Below are 7,491 nucleotides of genomic sequence, written 5' to 3' on the forward strand. Positions count from 1 at the left end.
GGCAAGGTGAGGAGAATTACTTTCCTCGTATGACAGTGTCCTGGTGTGGTTCTGTGAGCCTCCACAGTTAAATGCTTCGGAGCCCCTGTGATTTTGGGTTAGTTATTTACAATTGTTGTTAACAGATCAGCAGGTTAGTAACGTGCATCTTCCCCGAGAAACCTATTTCTTTTTGGTTCATGTTCATGAGTTCTTTTTTTGCTCTTTAGTTTGCCAGAAAGGCTTTTTACAAGAAGATCAGTGCACGTCTGACTTGTACATCACCATCAAGTGGAAAAAAAAGGGGCTCGTTTCTTCTGTTTTCGGTAGGGGCCTGGATCCTAAATTAATGAAGCCTAGCTGCCCACTTTTCATAGTCAAGGGAGCTGGGAGTAGGAGGGGGAGGGAATACTATCAAAAAAAAAAAAAAAGCAACAAAAGGCATTCTATATCTTCAAGATGTTCAAATTTTGTCACACTGATGGTCAGGCCCTGGCAAAATGCCAGATGCTGGAGGGCTACTTCTGATTTGTATGTGCATTGCTATAAATAAAAAATGAATGCACTGCAATTCCAACAGCTTATGTCTTCCAGACTGAGTAATAACTGCCTGCTGGTTAGGCTCATTAACAGTAAAAACAGTACCTGATCGGCTTTGTTTTCATCTTGGTGAGTCGCAGTTGGGGCCACACTTTATATCCCCAGAGGCTGCATTTTGGGAACTCCTACTGTGTAGAAAATGTATGGAAACTGAAATCTATGTACATAATCAGGCTGGATGGTAAGAGAGCTCAGGAAGGATATTTGTGCCTTTCAATGATTAAAAAAAAAGATATGGCAGCATTTCTAAGAGAGGGGACTCAGAGGGATTCCTTGAGGAAATTAGACATTGTTAAGAAATGGCTCCGAGTAAATAGACCGAAACCAAGACAGAGACAGTGAGTCTGAAATGGAAAATTGTGAACTGAGGGCAAGTTATACCACCGAGCTCACTGCATTCTGCAGAGAGACTCTCTACAATAGCACGGAGACGAGTGTCTTACCTGGGGACTGGAGCCCCGGGGACAGATACTCTGCCAGCATTTTGTTGCTCATTAATGTGCATGGTAGTAAGTTCATTCAAGAGATTAATCTAAAATCATGCGCAGTAGTGTCCCGCTGACATCTGTGGAGGGAAATATCATGCCAGCCTATAACCCTTTGGTTAGCTTGCTATGGCACTCAGAAGACTGGAGAACAAAATTGCTTCTTTTATTTAGTTACACCCCCATACGTATCCCCTACGTGTCTTCAGAACTATTTCTTCTTATTTTACTGACAAAATGCAATTGTCAGCACTGCTCTGTAATTGCCGAATGCATTGTAATCTTAGGCACAGGTCTTGCTAGCTACTCTGCCTGGGTGGGCTCCTGAAAACCTCACAGAGCCAACTTGACGTCGGGGAGGGTAGTCTTTGCTAAAGTCCCACCTTTTGAAATCAAAAGCCTGTGTCATCATCTCTGTTTTCATTTCTATTTTTCTAGCTCTCATGGTTGGAATAGAGAAATTAAGAGTAGCCTAATGGATCATAAACCAAAGCATGACCAAGAAAAACGCTTGGGGTTGATTATGTTTATTTTGTTATCTTAAGAGCATGGGGTCAATCCGATGATTTTTCAGGGAGCTCTGAGTGCTTAGGATTGGAAAACACCGTATTCTTCCCTTACACATACCATCAGGCCTACTAACTCTGTTCTACCACGGCAGAAACATTTACTGTTGTTGTATGACACAGAAAAAGCCCAGCCTGAATTTCAGGTTTTGACCGTCCTTGCACATTCCTCACATGAGCTAACCTTGCGGAGAAAGTTGGCCTTCGTTGTGACAGAAGGGCTCGCTGGGTTCAGCAGGCCGTGCTGACAGGAACAAGTGTTGCACATTGTAAAAGGTGTATTTGAGAGGAGAATCACTTTCTGGCTATAAATAGTACAGAGAGGATATTGCTCCTGGGGTTTTCTTCTGAAGGGAACAAATTTTAAGAAAGCTCACTGCAGCTGCTCCTTTTAATTTCTCTGAGAGCAAAACTGAAACGCTCTGTTCTCCCTGGATAATGGCAATGTCTGAGAAAAATGCTTTGTCCTCTCTCAGGCTTGCATTTGACTCTTACTGCAAGCTCTGAAGACAGGAGTTTGCATTTTCCAGTCAGTGGTTCCTATTTTCAGTCCTGCAAATTCTCTCATGGCCTTAGAGGCAACGGGTTGAGGGAAACACCGACAACCAGGGTTGAGGTGTGCACGTCTGCACATCACTGAACGTGTTCTCGTGTGTTGGAGTCATACTGATTTTCTCTTCCCTGCCTTTTCTTTCCTTCTTCCCCCTATCCTCACAAAGACTTGCTGTAGAATTTCACTTTCTCCAAGGAAGTGCCCAATCCTACAGAGACTTCGTACAGAACAGGATTTCTACAGCATGCTAATGACTTAGGGGAAAGTTCCCATGAAGATTTCTCTTCCCTTCTATTAAAAAAATAATGAGACCAAAAGAATCATTTGGTCATATGCCTTTTACGGGTAATGTTAAAATGATTTGATTTTTTTGTCTCATCTCTGGGTTTCTTTCACTGCCTGCCTTTTCCTTCTGATTCTGCACTCTTATCCTCTCTCTTCTGTTTTTCCCCCATCTCATTTTTATGAGTTTGCTTCTGCTTCCTTTGTCATCTGTTTCCTTCTCGTGTTCTGGACCAACTCCTGCAGCATAAACCCACTCAGATGCTTGACTGCTACCGGGATTTCATGAGGGGACTACACTAGATATTAACATAATATATAATGTTTGCAGTGTTGCAGCCTCAGTCTGTAAAGGTCTGAGCCACTCCCTGCCAAAGGCAAACTGACTTCAGAGGGCTATGATCTGACTCTAAAATACCGAGAACATTTGCAAGCATTACTGGTGACAGACACAGAGGAGACTCAGGATTCACCAGGTACGCTCACTGCCTGGCAGAATTAGGTCTTTCCTCTGTATCGCTGCATGAAAAATTACATTTGCTGCTAAATGTCACAGCTGCCGCATGTGTAACCTCTGGAGCTGGCACCACGCTCTTCACTTTGCTTGCAAGGGCTCAGTGCCTGTATAAGCTTGTTTGACTCTGCGGCTAGAACTCTGTTATAATCTGCTTGGGTGGAAAATCCTTCTTTTGAAATAAAAAGTTAAAAATATCAAAGTGATATATTTTAATTGCATTTCTTTAAAAATCCCCAGTCTATTTTCCCATTGTTCTTTGAATTAATGACAGTAATAAACCCTATCCTGGGACACATGCACATTTTCTCAATTCCCTGATTTTTGGTTACTCTTAGTGCTACTCACAGAATATAGAATAGAGAAGTCTTTGCAGAACCAGGTCCTAACAAACTACGTTTCATGTGGTCCCAGCAGAACACAGAAACATTATCACTCCATCTTATGGAAGAGGAATACCGCATTAGTGTCGTGTGTTCTGTCAAAGAACTGTCAAAGATTTCACACTGGGCTAAGTGGACCTTTGGCTGCAACCAGCATACCATATTACATTTATTTTGGTAAATGCTCAGTGTTACTTCTTGAGGTTTGACCTCAAAAGCATTTATATTTGGATGGAAAAGGGTGGAAAAATAGAGCTCGACTCTCCTGAATGTGAAGATAAAGCAGAGAAACTTGACCCCTAGCGCTGAGGGTTTATGTGTTCTCTTGCAATATGGGACCGTTGTGGGTGTTCAGCACAGTGGAGCGTTAAGTCCTAGATGCAATAAAATTTAAACTGAAGCAAGAAAGTAAAAGTGGGAGTAAAACCAGAATTACCTAATTCTGCCAATAATTCAAAAGGAATATCTAGTGCTAGGACCTGCCAACTGCTTGACATTTTTATCTACTTATTTGGGGAACAAAAAAGAAGAGAGAAAAAGAAAGGGAAGAAAGGAAGAAAAAAGAAAAAAAGAAAGAAAGAAAGAAAGAGAGAGAGAGAAAGAAAGAAAGAAAGAGAGAGAAAGAAAGAAAAAGAGAAAGAGAAAGAAAGAAAGAGAAAGAAAGAAAGAAAGAAAGAAAGAAAGAAAGAAAGAAAGAAAGAAAGAAAGAAAGAAAGAAAGAAAAAATATAAAACAGAAAATTATAAAAATAACTTTATTTTGTTGCTTCAGTCACAGGCTCTCCTATCAGTTTCATAAAGGGCTTACAGGATCTTGAATATTCAGTCAGCTCAGAATATCTTTGAGCAGAGTCCCTGGAACTGCAAACACAGTTGTTTGTAAATTCAGGTCCTCTGTTTTCATGCATAAACCTACATTCTCTGTTTCACCACCCATAGAATCCATTCTTTCAGATGTTTGTTTTTATTTTCTTCAGCTAATGATGCTAATAAACCATGTGTTAAGTTTTTTATAAAACACAGAAGTTAAAGATAGCTATGAAGGCAAAAAAAAACAAAAAACACTTTGGTTGGTAGAGGTAGATAAATCTCCTCTTCCTTCTTTGACGTTTTGTTTTCACTGTATTCATTGTAAATGTAACATTTTTTTGTGTGTGTACTCATTAGGACTCGCATAAAAAACTGATGATCTGATTCATTTCCAAGTGAATCCAGTGGCAAATCACCTCCAGATTCCAGTAAAACCAGAGTGGCTAGACTTTACAGTTTTGGTAGGAAGCAGACAAACTGCTTTCTGACATCTCAAAACCTGGAAAACAAGTCTGAAAATAATTTGGCAGAACAGGATACCTTACAATTTTTCCTGGAGGAATGTTTGCAACTAACAATTCCCAAGTCTATCAGAGCACTTCTAATGCTCCTGAAAATCCATTTCCCCCACCAGCCTGTGGAGTTGCATCAGGCAGTTTTGGGAAGAGGGTTTTCGTTGGGTTTGAAGTCTGAATGTGCAGCTAAGCGCTGCGGGTAGTGAGCACCTAAGAGAAAACTCAGCATTTTTTTGCGTGATATGTAACAAGCATCATAGCTCACCTATTCTCCTCTGTGTAGTCGGATCCAGCCGTCCTGGTCCCAAGATCACAGGAAAGCTTTATCTGAAAGGGTCTGTTGGTTTGGCTGCTTTTTTCCTCTCCGCTTTTTAACAGCTGGTGTTTCCAAGAACTGACTTGAAAGGCTGAGACAGATTTTCATTTTTAATAACTGAGCTTCAGGTTCCCCGGGGAAAAATGTCCTCCACTGGAGACAAGAAGGTCCTGTGTCACCCAAATTCTTTATTTATTAAAGAGATAGATGAGATCCTCTTACAAAACTACACTAAAGTCTCTCCTTAAATCTGGAGAGGTGTTCACTGCTTCTTTCTTACAATCTTTGTTTCACTTTTGTGGCCCCTCAGGGAAATCTGGCAGGTCACCCACTACGGGGACCGAGAAGGAGGGAAGCATCGTCTGTGCCGCAGCCGGCAGCGACATCAGGAGGGGATGCCTGTGTCCCAGGTCTGCCGAGGACACAGCACTGCAGAGGGAAGCCACTTGGCTGGTGTGTGCTTCAGGTGCTACAGCTGTACGGTACAGGTAATACTTTAGCAGAAAATGTACTGAAATCCTCTCAAATGTGCTGGCAGGTGGCATTGTCCATTCAGTTAAAGGGAGATTATCTTCCCTCGTGCTCACCCTCCTCGCTGCTGGGTGCTGAGGGTGTACAGAGGCAGAACGGCTTGACACATGTGGAAAGCTCATAAGAGAACGTGAAACTCTCTGGACCCATTTTCATTATTTACTTCCAATTTTTTTTTAATGATCTGTTTTTGTGAAAGGAAAAGAAAAATTGGAGGCGTGCTCGCTGAAAATAGAGCAGTCTGGAACAACAAAAAAAATAGCGAAGTACTGGAGTTGTCTCCTCTTTAAAGGGAGACATAAACATAACAGTTTCAAAAAATTCCATGGAAAAAGCAGTTTGCAATTGGATAAATAGCATGCTTCATTTCAAAGGACTGCTTTATTGGAAAGTATCAAACCCTAAATGTCTGTGTTTTCAAGTGTCTGCCTGCGTGTACCTTGGGTACTGAAGTCACGCCTGAGCACGGCCACAAATTTCAAAATTCTGCCCAGAATTTCTGGTTTGAGGAAAAACTGGGGGGAAAACAAAGCTTTCTCTTTACTGGCATGAAGACTTCTTGCAACAAGAAAATGGGAAGGCTGAAGGCCGATAGGGTACCAATGAACTTGAGGCAATTCAGGCTTTCGCAACGGTTTCAAGTAGACAGCATGCTGATTTCAGGGGAATCGTGGGGAGAAAAGGCAGAGAAGGAGGAAAACAACGGTGCAAGCAGGGCTGGGTAGCTGGTTGAGAGGGTAAGGCCCTACGTCTTGGTGGTTAGCAGGAGGTAAGGGATAGCTGCAAGGGTGAAAGAAACGAAGCCACCTCTCTCTCTGCTCGTGACTCACAGCCTGGCCGTTCCCCAGGGAAGCACCGCAGCCTGACTCACCGCTCCCCGTCCTCGGGGACCAGCCCCGAGGACCATTTCTGGTTAAACCAGCTTTCGTATTCTTTTTCCCTGCTCTTCCTTTACAGTTGTCTGCTACTTCTTTCTCGTATTTCTGCTGTTTCCTAATGCTCTCTCCCTTCTTGCTTTTTCTCCCATCGCTGCTCTGCCAGTCTCCTTGCTTCCCATCGCCTGGTCTCATTTTTCAGTCGTTTCTCTTGTTCTCTCCTGCCAAGGAAGGGGACTGGAGACACCAGCCCCAGCTCGCACCATGAGCGTTACTGCCTGCAGTTGGTGCTTTCTGTTGTTAAAGCACTTCACAAATAGTATTGTTATGGTAACTGAGAGAGGCCGGCAAGCGAGTCAGACCTACTTTATTGGCAGGGAAGATGAGAGAGTTGCCTCATCTGCCTGCTTAATGATTGCTGGTATCCAGCCTGGGATGCTCCTAAATCACTGGGCAGGTTAGCCAGTTATGGTATCTCTATGCATGTTCTCCTTAAACGCCTGTTATTTCAGTGTCAAGCACTGTCTGATGCGTCTTTCTGAGGACACTCAGTGCCTCAGCACTGGAGCGGGGTCCTTGGGTCCCTTTGTCCAGCCTCTGTGAAGCGAGTTTGAAAAGCACCCAGCGCTGGAGTCGCCCTCCTGCTCAGTTACAAGCAATGGCACTTTCACGGGAGCCAGCCCGCTAGACTGCAAATCCAAACTGCTGAGTCATACTATTGTGTTTTGGGCTTTTTGTAAAGCACTATACTATTTTGGATGGGAAATCACAATGGAGGGATATGTGCAGGGCCCCCTGGGAATGCCGGGTCCCTGCAGAACGGGGCTTTGCTTTGTGTTGCGCGGGTCTCGAGGAAGCCCCCACAGCCGCAGCCCAGAAGAATGAGCAGCCTGCTTCGATATTTCCTTTCAATTCACTGCGGCTGGGGAGCAGTGATTTAGAAAAGGGCTGGATTACAATATAGGAGAAAGGTTACATCTCGTGCTGTTTTGTGTATTGGCTCAGAGCTGTGCTGCGATAGTGAATTTTGAAAGGGTATTTGCCTCTACATGCACACACAGACTTTCTGTATATTTGGTGATT

This window comes from Anser brachyrhynchus (assembly GCF_964034855.1).
Source record: "Anser brachyrhynchus genome assembly, chromosome: 5".
NCBI classification, from domain to species: Eukaryota; Metazoa; Chordata; class Aves; order Anseriformes; family Anatidae; genus Anser; species Anser brachyrhynchus.